This window comes from Malaclemys terrapin, chromosome 8, assembly GCF_027887155.1.
Source record: "Malaclemys terrapin pileata isolate rMalTer1 chromosome 8, rMalTer1.hap1, whole genome shotgun sequence".
NCBI lineage: Eukaryota > Metazoa > Chordata > Testudines > Emydidae > Malaclemys > Malaclemys terrapin.
The window spans coordinates 75,476,530-75,491,558 of NC_071512.1; the positions used below are offsets into that span (position 1 = coordinate 75,476,530).

At 43.4% G+C, this 15,029-nt stretch overlaps 1 protein-coding gene across 4 annotated transcripts in view; it reads right to left on the reverse strand.

The window, feature by feature from the left end:
- The window catches only part of TLCD4 (TLC domain containing 4), a 97,749-nt gene that overhangs the window by 62,067 nt on the left and 20,653 nt on the right, over positions 1–15,029 (reverse strand). For 2 of the 4 annotated variants that reach the window (XM_054038346.1, XM_054038343.1), the window contains exon 1: positions 8,189–8,277. The exons of the other annotated variants lie outside the window; for them this stretch is intronic. The gene's annotated coding sequence lies outside the window, so the exon portion shown is untranslated. Of the gene's footprint in view, positions 1–8,188; positions 8,278–15,029 lie in introns of those variants that run through there. 4 annotated transcript variants of the gene reach the window in all.

The window sequence follows — 15,029 nt, forward strand, 5'->3', positions numbered from 1 at the left end:
TAAAAATAGAGTGTAGCCATAGCTGTGCAAGCAACGGGAGAGGCTACTCACCAAGCACATATCTATCCAAGGCAGTAGGCACATATTAAGGGCATCTAGCCCATTGTGGTGCAGAGGCTACAGAGCTAGCACAGGTCTGTCTCAGAGAGGGGAGTCTGATTCCCAGCTTGAAGTGTAGACATACTCCATGATGTACAAAACAAGTCAAATGTGAAGGAAATTGGTTCAGTAATTCTGAAGCTATGAGCTGTTAATTTTAAAGTGGAGTGCCCCAGTGATAGAGACTTCCCAATGTTCTAATGCGGTGATCCACAAACTTTTTCCATTGTGCCCCCCCCCCGCCCCCCCGCCCGTAATGGAACCTGTCTGTGCCTTTCCTTGGGAGCTGTGGTCGGGAGCGGAGCTGAGGTTGGGAGCTGGGAGCCAAAGCCAGAGCTGCAGCTGGGTCTGCGGCTGGGAGCAGAGCCATGGCAGGGACTGTGGCTGGGAGCAGAGCCATGGCTGGGAGCAGGGCCAGAGCGGAGCTGGGGGCAGAGTGGGGCTGGGTGGTGCTCCCTCCCCACCCCGCTGAACATTTCTCCACGCCCCCTGGGGGAGGATGTGCCCCACAGTTTGGGCACCAATGTTCTAATGCATGTTAGCTTTCAGATGACACAAAAATAATCCCATATATATATATTTTTTTTAATTCAAATATGTTGACATATATTTCAAAATATTATGAACCAATTTTCTTCAAACTTAGTTTAGCCTTTATTGGAATAACCTTAACTCAGAGATGCTCTTTCCTATGTGTTTCCCTCTATTGTAACAAGTTACTGCATTTGCTTTGTAAAGGAGCATATTTGCATGCAGACAGCACCCCAAAGTATGTAACTTCTACCAAATGGAAATGGTTCATGAAGTAATTTGTGGGTAAATCAGGTTGTGTGTTTTTGGAGAATGAAAGAATGCATGTATGCATGCAACAGCAACACTGGTTGCCTGTTTACTCTTTTCCAGCGCTGAACAGACCCTTTGTTTTGTTTAAATGAACTTACACTTGCTGTCATTTCTCTGGAAATTGCAGCAGGCCAAGAGGTTGTATAACTAATACATTAAAAATTGCTCTTAGACAGTACTACTGCTTAAACAATCTGAAATATTTACAGATATTAATGAATTAAGCCTCAATACCCTGCAAGATTAGTACCATTATCCCCATTTTGCAAATGAAGAAATAGAGGCTCAGAGAAGTTAAGTGCCTGGGATGTACTTTGATCCTGTGGCATAAATGTGGGTCTAGTACTTGAGATGCCTGGGGCCAGATCTTCAACTGGTGTACCTAGGCACAGAGCCTTCAAAGTAAAAGGAGCTGTGACGTTATTGACATGAATTGTGACCGTATAGATCATTGTTGCAACCAAGGTCCTATAGTTGCACCAAATCTTGTACAAAGGAGGTCAAGTAAGGTGTCTCTGAAAAGGTTGTAATTTGCTGGTTATGATTATGCTGTCTGTATGGGTATATCATTTTTGTATTTGAAGTTATGAATATTGGCTATGTACTTGTATCTCAATTTACTGCAAGAAATGATACCTAAAATGTCTACAAAAAGATAAACCCTCTTTCAAAATAGTCTCTAGAAGGAATTCTGCACTTGCCTCCAAGCCCCCTCCCCCCCAGTTCTGTAGCGTGATTCTCAGAGGTACTGGCCATCCAGAGCTCATGCTGATTTTAATAGAAACCATAGGTAAACACCACCACTGAAAAAAATCAGGCCACATTGAGTTGCTAAAACATGCACTACATTAAAATTTTGTTTCCCTATGGCTACAATCTGGTTTGTTAGAAAGTCGCTAAACATTTAATTTTGCAAAATTCTCCTCAGACTCGCATGATTTTTTTTTAAGTGGGCAAGAAATTCCCCTCTCTCCACTCCCATTATTATAGAAAGTAAGTTTTATTCTTGGTCTGGTAAACATTCATGACAGTTTTGCCAGACTGAGTTCAAGAGCTAGTTTTACATAGGCTTTCTCAAAAGACTTTTGTACACACAGTAATGAAAATCTAGGAGCTAATTTGGAATTCCACTTGAGCAAGATGAAAGCAGTGTTGTATTTTAACTCAAATAAAATAAAGGAGTTGAGCATGTACATAATTTCATACACAAGTATAGACAAAGAGCAGATCAACCATAAAAATATTCACATGAGTAAAGATTTAACCTTTTAAGTGAAGGGGTTAAGTTAGCCCTAATTGTGTATCTTGTTTAATTTAGCAACTTAACTTTTACTAAACATGGCTTTTTAAACACAAACACAAAGGATTAGATTGACAAAGAGGACATAGGTGCTTAAATCCAACATTTAAGTGCAACAGATATTCACCACTTAGCTGCCATCTAACCCTGTAGGCACCTAAATTTCCACTAGTAAAGTCCACTCAGTGCCTAAATTTCTGCCTGTGCTCATGTGCAAAGCTGCCTAAGTCCTGGTGACACCAAGCTACTCAGCACCTAACACATGCCTAAGCCTTGGCGGGATTTACAAACTAGGTGTTCCCCTGCCCATCCGGTAGGCATGCTCAGAACACAACTGACATGCAAAAAGATAAGGAGGTGTAGGTCTCCTATCTAATAGCCCCATGATGATGGTGTTAGTGATTCTAAACAGTATTTCATACTACCCTAATTATCTGATATAATGATTCCACTTAAGAAGGAACAATCAGTTGCGTACATACAAAATGGGAAATGAGAGCCTAGGAAGGAATATTGCAAAAAGGGATCTGGGGGTCATAGTGGATCACAAGATAATTATGAGTCAACAGTGTAACTCTGTTCCAAAAAAAAGCAAACATCATTCTGGAATCTATTAGCAGAAGTGTTGTAGGCAAGACATGAGAAGTAATTCTTTCACTCCGCTCCACACTGATTAGGCCTCAACTGGAGTATTGTGTCCACTTCTGGATGCCACATTTTAGGAAAGATGTGGACAAATTGGAGAAAGTCCAGAGAAGAGCAACAAAAATGATTAAAGGTCTAGAAAACATGACCTATAAGGGAAGATTGAAAAAAATTGGGTTTGGTTAGTCTGGAGAAGAGAAGAAGACTGAGAGGGGACAGGATAACAGTTTTCAAGTACATAAAAGGTTGTTACAAGGAGGAAGGAGAACAATTGTTCTCTTTAGCCTGTGAGGATAGAACAAGAAGCAATGGGCTTAAATTGCAGCACAGGTAGTTTAGGTTGGACATCATGGACAACTTCTTAACTGTCAAGAGTAGTTAAGCACTGGAATAAATTGCCTAGGGAGATTGTGGAATCTCTATCATTGGAGATTTTTAAGAGTAGGTAAGACAAACACCTGTTAAGGATGGTCTAGATAATACTTAGTCCTGCCATGAGTGCAGGGGACTGGACTAGATCAGTGGTTCTCAGCCAGGGATATGTGTACCCCTGGGGTATGCAGAGGTCTTCCAAGGGGGTACATCAACTCATCTAGATATTTGCCTAGTTTTACAACAGGTTACATAGAAAGCACTAGTGAAGTCAGTACAAACTAAAATTTCATAGAGACAATGACTTGTTTATACTGCTCTATATACTATACACTGAAATGTAAGTATATTTATATTCCTATTGATTAATAATAATATAGTAAAAATGAGAATGTAAGCAATTTTCTGTAATAGCATGCTGTGGCACTTGTATTTTTATGTCTGATTTTGTAAGCAAGTAGTTTTTAAGTGAGGTGAAACTTGGGGGTATGCAAGACAAATCAGACTCCAGAAAGAGGTACAGTAGTCTGAAAAGGTTGAAAGCCACTGGACTAGATGACCTCTCGAGGTCCCTTCCAGTCCTATGATTCTATGAACATTTTATTTTATAAACTGTCTTGCTTCAATCATCATAATAGCTAGACATGTGACAACAGATTGGACAAAAATTTTCAACAAAACTTTTTTTTCCTCTGAAAAATGCAGATTTGGATCGACTGAAACATTTTTCGAATTCATGTTGAAATCATCAAATTGTTTTGAGTAAAAAACACTGAAAAAGCTAAATGCTTTGCATCAATATTTTTGAAACAAAATGTTTCACTTTTCTAATTTGAAATTATTTTTCCTTTCAAAAATTTGGTTCAATTGAAAAAAACCCTAAACTAAACATTTCATTTTGAGTCAAACGAAACATTTGTAGTAAACAAAGTCTGACATTTTCAGTTCCGCTGCTGAACCAGAAAAAAGCAAACAAAACAAAAATAGTTATTTGCATACCTCTAAATGATAAATACAGATTGCCCAGAGCACAAGCAGCCCCCTTCCTATTATAACTCAAGCATTCATTCCTAATGACAACTTGTATTCAAATAAACAACTAAAATGCTTAAACAAAACCCAATGTGTTTTGTACCCTGCTCTGAAACTGCAGAGATTAGTCATATTCCCCTACCAAAACCAAACTGCAAGGTGAATTACGTGTTGCAATATCGCTTATCAAAAAAGCTTATTTCCTCAAAGCTTTCAGATACATCAAGAGTCTTTAGCAGAAAAGAGATAAAGAGAAAAAGTGGAAAAAAAAACTTTATAGTGGTACTGAACATTTTAAAAATCGCTAACTTAAAAAAAAAAGACAAACAAAAAAAACAACATATGGGTACTGTTATTTCAGGAACAGAAGTTTCTAAAACCAGAAACATTAATAAAAACATTTCCTGAAATTTCAATTTCAGAGTATTAGGTGGCTGGAGGAGAAGGGAGAAGAAAGGAAATCAATTACACCTAATTTTTAATTTGTTGAGATGCAAACATTTATTTGCAATGTTCAATAACACTGGTCTACAATTTTTGAGAAGTCGTCTGCTTCAGAGATAAAATGTGCTATTTATTATGTATTTTGATGTGCTGAATTCAAATATGACAATTAAAACAACTGATTGGCTACTGTTTCTAAGATATTTAAGTTTTTACATTTTATATCTATGTATATTGTGTAGATAGTAGAGTTTTAATCATAAATTGTAAACCTAGGTCTTTTCATGTGTTTATAGTTGCTTTACATGATAATATTTCATCTGTCCTGTTTATGTAACACTTTAAAAATCAGCAAAAGGGTTATATAAATAAAATTTATTATGAAACAAAAGGCAAAAAACTATTATGTACATAGTTTAGTCCTATTCAGTGTCTACTCGGCGCTTCTTGGCTTGTCTCTTGTATTCATTAAATGGAGCATCTCTTGTCACTGTCCAGCAATAGTCTGCAAGCATTGATGGGCTCCATTTGCCCTGATAGCGTTTCTCCATTGTTGCAATGTCCTGGTGAAATCGCTTGCCGTGCTTGTCGCTCACTGCTCCGCAGTTTGGTGGAAAAAAATCTAGATGAGAGTGCAAAAAATGTATCTTTAGTGACATGTTGCAACCAAGGCTTCTGTATGCCTTAAGGAGGTTTTCCACCAACAACCTGTAGTTGTCTGCCTTGTTGTTTCCGAGAAAATTTATTGCCACTAACTGGAAGGCCTTCCATACCGTCTTTTCCTTGCCACGCAGTGCATGGTCAAATGCATCATCTCGAAGAAGTTCACGAATCTGAGAACCAACAAAGACACCTTCCTTTATCTTAGCTTCACTTAACCTTGGAAATTTTCCACGGAGGTACTTGAAAGCTGCTTGTGTTTTGTCAATGGCCTTGACAAAGTTCTTCATCAGACCCAGCTTGATGTGTAAGGGTGGTAACAAAATCTTCCTTGATTCAACAAGTGGTGGATGCTGAACACTTTTCCTCCCAGGCTCCAATGACTGTCGGAGTGGCCAATCTTTCTTGATGTAGTGGGAATCTCTTGCATGACTATCCCATTCGCAGAGAAAACAGCAGTACTTTGTGTATCCAGTCTGCAGACCAAGCAAGAGAGCAACAACCTTCAAATCGCCACAAAGCTGCCACTGATGTTGGTCATAGTTTATGCACCTCAAAAGTTGTTTCACGTTGTCATAGGTTTCCTTCATATGGACTGCCTGACCAACTGGAATTGATGGCAAAACATTGCCATTATGCAGTAAAACAGCTTTAAGACTCATCTTCGATGAATCAATGAACAGTCTCCACTCATCTGGATCGTGAACGATGTTGAGGGCTGCCATCACACCACTGATGTTGTTGCAGGCTACAAGATCACCTTCCATGAAGAAGAATGGGACAAGATCCTTTTGACGGTCACGGAACATGGAAACCGTAACATCACCAGCCAGGAGATTCCACTGCTGTAGTCTGGAGCCCAACAGCTCTGCCTTACTCTTGGGTAGTTCCAAATCCCTGACAAGGTCATTCACCTTGTGTTATGGGGTGTGGTTCAGAGGAGGAGGATGGGAGAAAATGTGGGTCCTGTGACATTGATGGTTCAGGACCAGAAGTTTCATCCTTTTCCTCGTCTGACTCAAGTGAGAATGATTATGGCGCATCAGGAACCGGCAGTCCTTCTCCGTGGGGTACTGGGCATATAGCTGATGGAATGTTTGGATAATGCACAGTCCACTTTTTCTTCTTTGACACACCTTTCCCAATTGGAGGCACCATGCAGAAGTAACAATTGCTGGTATGATCTGTTGGCTCTCTCCAAATCATTGGCACTGCAAAAGGCATAGATTTCCTTTTCCTGTTCAACCACTGGCGAAGATTTGTTGCACAAGTGTTGCAGCATATGTGTGGGGGCCCACATTGTCCTGATCTCCAATTTTGCAGCCAAAATAAAGGTGATAGGCTTTCTTAACGATAGTGGTTATACTGCGCTTTTGTGATGCAAAAGTCACTTCACCACAAACATAGCAGAAGTTATCTGCACTGTTCACACAAGTACGAGGCATCTCTGCTCACTTTGGCTAAACAAATGTGTCCCTTTGCAAAATCAAACACTGACAAATAAGAGAGCACGACACTGTATGATTTCTAGAGCTGATATAGGGCAATTTGTTCAGCAGAGTTATGTAAGCTTCGTTATGATTGCATCATCCATGACTTCTAGGAATAACATGATGCAATTCACATCGTCTATGACGCAATACCAGTTTCAGATTGCATCATTCATTGTTTTGCCTAAAAAGCAAGTACTGTCCAAACCCAGTCATAGATTTATTCATAGATCCAGTCAAAGATGTATTTTAGTCATTTCTGGTTTAAACTGAGATCCCTTCCCTTTATAACTCACTTATCCTCCGCCATTCCCAAGTCAAGGGTTGTATATACTGACCCAATAGCATATCTTGAAAACTAGAGCCAATCAACAATTTTAAGCATCATTTTCGTTCTCAGTGACCCAGAATTAGTAAAGTTTGACTACATTTATTTCAGAAGCATTTTGGCTGTAGAGCAGTGTAATCAAACATTGCTATACTACCTAGCAAAGGAAAGCCAGATTGTAAACAAATTAGAAATAAAAGCATGTAATTACTAGTATTCTTTTTTGTCCAAGAGGACAGATATTCAGACAAACCAAAAGTGAACATTATATTAGCATTTACAAAATTCACTTTAAATAACAATCTAAGATATTATATGTAGGGAAATAAGGACATCAGATTTTAAAACAGTATTTTAAATCTGAAAGTGTCCCTTTAAAAGTATTAGTTTATTCAGTGCAGCATTTCAGAGAGGCTGGACCCGTTTCACAGCATTATAGCGGTAGCATATTGTAGAGACAGGACTTGATGCAATTTGACAGCAACCCTGCTGGTCTAGTGGGCAAAAACTGGAGCTGCAGTATCAGCTGCCTTTCCCCGATTCCAGCTTTCGTTTCCCCTCTCCCTGCTGGACTATACAACCTCCCCTCCCCCGCGCGACTGTTCCCACTGACTCGCTCCCTCCCGGGGCTGCACAACCCCCCCTCCCCCGCGCGACTGTTCCCACTGACTCGCTCCCTCCCGGGGCTGCACAACCCCCCCCCCTTTTCCATTAACCCTCTCCCTGCTGGGGCAGAACCCCCCAGTCCCGTTCACTACACCAGACCCCTCGCTCCCGGCAGGCGGGGGAGGGGATTCATGGGAACCTGCCCGCCGCCTGCCCCTCACACGATGGGCCTGGAGCTGGGATGCGCAGCCCGGCCCCGAGCGGGGCTCCCGGCCGCTCCCCATTGCGCCGCCCCCACCCCAGGCGGGCAGGCCGTGTCCCTGTGGAAGGCTGCGGGCACTGCCCCACCCGAGCCCCGCGCACCCTTACCTGGGGTGGGAGGCCAGACGGGGGCTAGTGTGGCCGCAGCTCCTCCCCCATCCCTGCCGGCGCTGCGGGGAGAGCCCTTCGCTGCTTGCCACACAGGATGCTCCGGGGGCAGCGGGTGGCGGCAGCTCCGAGGGCTGCTGCGACAAGCCACTCACTGCGGGATCGGGTTTCGGCAGCCTCGGCCTTAAAGGGGCCGAGCCTCCGCCACCTGCGAGGGAAGCTGCTGCCCGTTAGTGCCAGGGCTGGGTGCACTGAGGTGGAGCTAGCGGCCTCCGCGCGCACACGGTGCCCTGTGGGGATGGGGTTTGGGGGAGGTAGGCGGATCAAGCGCCCCGTCTCCACCCCGTGGAGACGGGATTCAGGATTTGGGGGGGAGTTGGGGAGAGTTCCTCCTCGCCCACCCGCAGAGCCCCATGGTACTAGGATGTAAGGGGGCCCTTCCCAGTTGGCTCCCAGTCTCCACCGTTCTGAGATTTCGAGACCCTAGGCACGAAGTAACGAATGTCTGATGTTTGGTTCTAAGGGCTGCTACGATACGAGATACTAATTGGGGGTGTGGAGTGACTAAGTCAGCACAAGAGTTAAAGTTTGAGATTTTAAATACAAAGCAGTCAAAGACACCTGGGGTTATAGGTTCCACAGCAAACACAATTTAGTATCTTCAGTATATATATACTGTATGTATATGTACTGTGTGTATATGTATATGTAATATTACACACACACACACACACACACACACACACAGGGGATATTCTAAAAAAAACTCAGCCTTGATTTTCTTTAGTCTCAATTGTACCATTGCACTAAAATAAATGCAAAAGCTATCTAAAGAGACAAATATCAAAATAAATGTAATCTACAAGAAATATGTAATAGAGCGAAAATATGCACAGCTCAAAATATGTGCCTATCCAAATCTCAACTCCTGCATTTGGTTAAATAATTACTGTACCTAGGAATACAGGAATTGACATAGTGGATCAGACCAGCACTCCATATAGTTCAGTATCATGTCTTTGTCACTAATACCAGAGAGAAACACTACAATAGGCACTGATAAAATAATCTGCCCAAAGTTTCTTCCTTAACCCACATCAATGTAGAAATAAATACACCATGCCAAATTCCACCTATGGCTATGTTGATATGGAAATAATTCTGACTAAAAGACCCAGATCTACACATAGATTTCTTATAGTTTAGGGGCAGAAGGCAACATTATATCATTTAGTCTGACATACATTGTGTGTGAGTTACCAACAGAATTTGGCCCACTATACTTTTCAACGTGCAGTTTATATAGTTAAATATTCCTATTGTCTAGAAGAAATCATTTGCTGATTTTGTTGTCTGAGGTCTAAATGTACATTCATGCACTCCTCAATACAGTGTGCAAAATACCATAAAACATGAAGAGCCATCTCATCCAAAGGAACAGGGGCATTGGCAATATTACGCTTGGACTTTCTCCACGGAGGATCACAGAAATAGAAGTTGCATTTTAGGGCCAATCCTGCAGTACTTACTCAGATAAAGTTATAACTGAAGTCAAACAGAATGCTGAATGAGTAAATATATAAGTCCCAACCCTGCAGTTTTACAGTAGAACCTCAGAGTTACGAACACCTCGGGAATGGAGGTTGTTTGTGACTGAAACGTTCATAAATCTGAACAAAATGTTATGGTTGTTCTTTCATAAGTTTACAACTGAACATTGACTTAATACAGCTTTGAAACTGTACTATGCAGAAGGAAAATGATGCTTCCGCTTTATTTATTTAGTTTTAGTAGTTTACATTTAACATAGTACTGTATTGTATTTGTTTTGGGTTTTTTTTTTTTTTTTTTTTGGTCTCTACTACTGCCTGATTGTGTGCTTCCGGTTCCAAATGAGGTGTGTGGTTGACTAGTCGGTTCGTAACTCTGGTGTTGGAAACAGGGCCGGCTCCAGACACCAGCTTAACAAGCAGGTGCTTGGGGCGGCCAAGGGAGAGAGGCGGCACGTGCGGCAATTCCGGGACAGCAGGTCCCTCACTCCCTCTAGGAGTGAAGGACCTGCCGCCGAACTGCCGCCGCCGCCAATCACAGCTTTCCCTCCCCCCCGCCCCCAATTGCTGCCGCCGGTCGCGATTGCAATCGCAGCTTTTTTTTTTTTTTTTTGCGTGGGGCGGCAGAAATGCTGGAGCCGGCCCTGGTTGGAACCTCCAAGCTTCTACTGTAAGGGCTGGTCTGCACTGGGGGGCGGTCGATGTAAGATACTCAACTTCAGCTATGGGAATAGCGTAGCTGAAGTCGACGTATCTTATTTCGACTTACCTCCCATCCTCACGGTGCAGGATCGATGGCCGCAGCTCCCCCGTAGACTCTGCTACCGCCGCTAGACGAGACACGATATATCGATCCCTGATAGATCGATTACTACCCCCGATTCGGGTAGTTAATTAATAATAATTAACATAATTCCTCTGCTCAAATCAGAGCAGAGGAAAAGCAATGGAAACAATTGCAAGCACATAGGTTTGTTTTGTGTGAAGTATGGAAATTCCATTTCACTAAGAATTTTGAGATTTTTTAAATTTGGCTTCATTTCAAATTGGAACAAAATACTCAAAAATTTTGAAATTCTCCACAAAGGAAATTTAAAAAAATTGTTCCATATCAGTTGAAATATTTCATTTTGACTTTTTAATGTTATAATATAATATATAAAATAATACAAAATAAAAAATTCAAAACAAAAAGTTGGTTAAAAATGAAAAATCAGAATGTTTTGTTCCAAAAATATTCCAACTAGTTTAGAAATCCAAAGGAAGATGTAAATATTCATAAAGAAATATTTTGTAATAAAAAGATGTAAATAATGGATTGGTACATACTAAATAGAGCTGGTCAGAAAAACTCAATTGAAAATGCAGTTCTGTCAAAACGGAAACGCTTCACAAAACCATATTGATTTTGCAGAAATTTCATTTAAGAGCAAAAACTGTGGAGGAAAGGTCCGACAATGTCCCATTTCAACATAGTTGGAATGAAGCATTTTGATTTTTCATTTTGAAATTATTTTCAATTTTTTTATTTTGTATTATATTTAAAATTTTAAAAGTCCACATCCAAACAAAACCATTTTGCCAAAATTAAACATTCTGATCTGAACAACTTTTTTTAAATTTTTCTTTCATGGAGAATTATGAATTTTTCAGGTTTTGTTCCTATTCAAAATGAAGCTAAAATTCAAAATCCTTTGTGGAAATGGAATTTCCATTGTCTGCACAGTTCTAATACTATTAATATATTTTGTAATAAAAACAGAATTTAATCACTCCCTTTAAACACACACACACAAAACATTCAGGGTATCCCACCCTAAAGAGACATTTAGATTGTACCACATTCATCAATAGCCATTGCCTTTAATAAAGTAATTTGCAGGGTCCTGTAGCCTCATTCTGACCCTTGTCATAAATGCTGGTATTCACAATCATGATGATTAATGGTCCCAAAATACTTATCCTGGAATTGGCTAATGTGTGTGATAAGACACAGGGTGTCTGAGCTACTGGAAGATGCCATGTTGCTGTTTCCATAGATCTCATTATGTCTGTTTTTGTGCCCTTATTGTATACACTGCATAATTAAGTCTCAAACAACAAATTCTAAGATCACTTTTTAAGTTGTTACTCTTTATTAAGGGATCTGTATGCAAAATCTTGTTCTTTCCTCCCTCCATATTCCCTACTCTTACATTGCTTTGTGTGCTCTTCCCTCAAACTGTGTGACATAGGTAAATCAAAAACCTCACACTACACTTTCCCTATTCTGCCTCTTTATACAGTACCATTAGTTTCAAGACAGAAAACAAGCTATTTTCCTCTTTTACAGGCCCATCTTTACAGGCATTAAAGAGGCAAAACAACCATTGAAGTCTGTATGAGTTTTACCTGAGTAAGGACTGCATGGTGGAATCATGAAGTACTTCAGGAAGAAACACACTACAGAAGTGCTAAGATAATTTTTTCTTCACTATTTCAACAGAGAGCAGCCCATCTACATTACTCAGCAGAAGACCACCAAACCCTCAACATTTCCTTCACCATACTCCTGCCCCTCCTCAAAGCTGTGAAGGCTGCCTTCTTTCTAGATAAAGAACTGGTCTTCAGAATTATGGAAGGCTTTGAAGTGACAGTTAAGACTGTAACTGTCATTGTCAGAGCTGAAAGCCATTCGGGTTGTCTGTGGGCCCTACATCACTAGAGAGAAGGCTTTCCAGGTCAGGATTCTACCTCCTGGAAGTTGTAGACTGTCAGGATAGCCATAGTCCTATCATTCAGGAGTTACAGACCTAAGTAGTATACTCTCGACAGTTGATGTACAGCATTAAATAATATGAAACAGTAGACGAGAGACCTGAGACATTGTTGAAATCAGAGGGGTTATGATTAAGTCCTAATGTAGAGGGCCTTGGGGTGGAAAATGCGCATACACCACGGGGGCAACCTACCGCCCTTTTGACAAACCCCACACCCCTTGAACTCCATAAAAACACGCTTTACACAGTTATTTTCAACTGACATTTTATTTTACAACACAGCCTGTTCCTCAGTAGGTTGCCCCCACAGTATACGCGGTTAGATTACCCTTTGTCTTTTAAAGTGTTTATCCCTTTACAAGACTTAATATAGGGTTACCATATTTTGTGCCTCCAAAAGGAGGACACTCCACGGGGCCCTGGCCCCGCCTCCAGCCCCGCCCCCCCCCGCCCCAACTCCGCCCCCTCCCCAAAGTCTCCGCCCCCTCCCCTGCTTCCCGCGAACATTTAATTCGCGGGAAGCCTGGGCAGGTAAGGAGGGGTGTGGGGGGAGGAGGTGCGGCCCAGGCTGGCCCCCCCGGGGCTCCAGCCTGGGTCGGCTCGGGCCCTGGGGTGCCGGCCCTGGCCCCCGGCCGACCACCCCCGGCCCGCCCAGCACTGCCGGCCGGCCCCCGGCGGCCCAGCGCACCCCCCGGATCCCGGCCCCGGCGGCCCAGCGCACCCCCCCGGCGGCCCGACCCCGCGGCCCAGCGCACCCCCCCGGCTCCCGGCCCCGCGGCCCAACGCACCCCCCCCCGGCGGCCCGGCTCCCGGCCCGACCCCCCAGCTCTCGGCCCCGCGGCCCAACGCACCCCCCCGGCGGCCCGGCTCCCGGCCCGACCTCCCGGCCCCGCGGCCCAGCGCACCCCCCCGGCGGCCCGGCTCCCGGCCCGACCCCCCGGCTCCCGGCCCTGCGGCCCAGCGCACCCCCCAGCGGCCCGGCTCCCGGCCCGACCCCCCGGCTCCCAGCCCCGCGGCCCAGCGCACCCCCCAGCGGCCCGGCTCCCGGCCCGACCCCCCGGCTCCCAGCCCCGCGGACCCCCCCGGCCCCGCGGCCCAGCGCACCCCCCCGGCGGCCCGGCCCCGCGGCCCAGCGCACCCCCCCCGGCGGCCCGGCTCCCGGCCCGACCCCCCCGGCTCCCGGCCCCGCGGCCCAGCGCACCCCCCCAGCGGCCCGGCTCCCGGCCCGACCCCCCAGCTCCCAGCCCCGCGGCCCAGCGCACCCCTTCGGCGGCCCGACCCCGCGGCCCCGGCCCGGCTCCCGGCTCGGCACCGCGCGCCCGGCACCGCGACCCTAGCCCAGCCCTCCCTCCTGATTTTCCCGGACATGCCCGGCTTTTGGGGGATTTCCCCCTGGACGGGGATTTGAGCCCCCAAAATCCGGACATGTCCGGGAAAATCCGACGTATGGTAACCCTACTTAATATAACTTTTACTTGCATTTGTTAAAAAGTTTGGGGAAGAAGCCACCTTCTTATCTCTGATCCACTAACTCACAGAGGCTGATTTTGCTAACAATGGCTTTGCTGAAAAAGCATGCTGTTTCAAATTGTTCTTACTAAAAAATAATCCATGTTAGTTTAAAACATAGGGGGGAGGGGACTTTTTTATTGCTATAATTTACTTTTATAAACAAGGTCTCTGTGTTTTTAACCCTGGTATGTTTCTGCATGCTCACGTTTTATTAAAACATATGCAAAAGTGCTAAATGAAGGTATGGGTCTTCATATAGGCTTGTCTTTTCAAATGTTTATTCCTTTACAAGGCTTAATATAACTTTCATCTCTATTTGTTAAAAAGCGGGTAAAGAAGCAAACTTCTTCTCTGTGATCCACTGGTTTACAAAATAAGGGGATATAAACTGTCTGTTACTAAGAATCTGTGGTTTTAAACCTAGGGTGTTTCTGCATGCTCTATTTTATTGAAACACACCTGTAAATAAAGGGATGCAACTTCGTATAGGTTTGTCTTTTAAAGTGTTTATCCCTTTACAAGACTTAATATAACTTTTACTTGCATTTGTTAAAAAGTTTGAAAAAGAAGCAGCCTTCTTATCTCTGATCCACTGGCTCATAGAGGCTGTTTTTGCTAACAACGGCTTTGCTAAAAAAGCATGCTGTTTCAAATTGTGCTTATTAAAAAATAACCCATGTTAGTTTAAAACATAGGGGGGAAACTTTTTTATCGCTATACATTACTTTTATAACCCTGGACTGTTTCTGCAAACTCACATTTTATTGAAACACCTATGCCAAGGGGGTTAAATAAAGGAATGGGTCTTCAGATAGCCTTGTTTTTCAAAGAGGTCTTCTTCTTTTCTAATTCACTACCTTCAAAAGGCTGTTTCAAGTTGTTCTCACTAAAAACCTTGGGGGAAAACATTTTCTTAGTCAGGGTTTAACCCTGGGGTGCTTTTGCATGCTTTTTTTAATTACAACACATACAAAAGGGCTGTGTCTTCATTTAGGCATGTCTTTTCAAGTGTTTATTCCT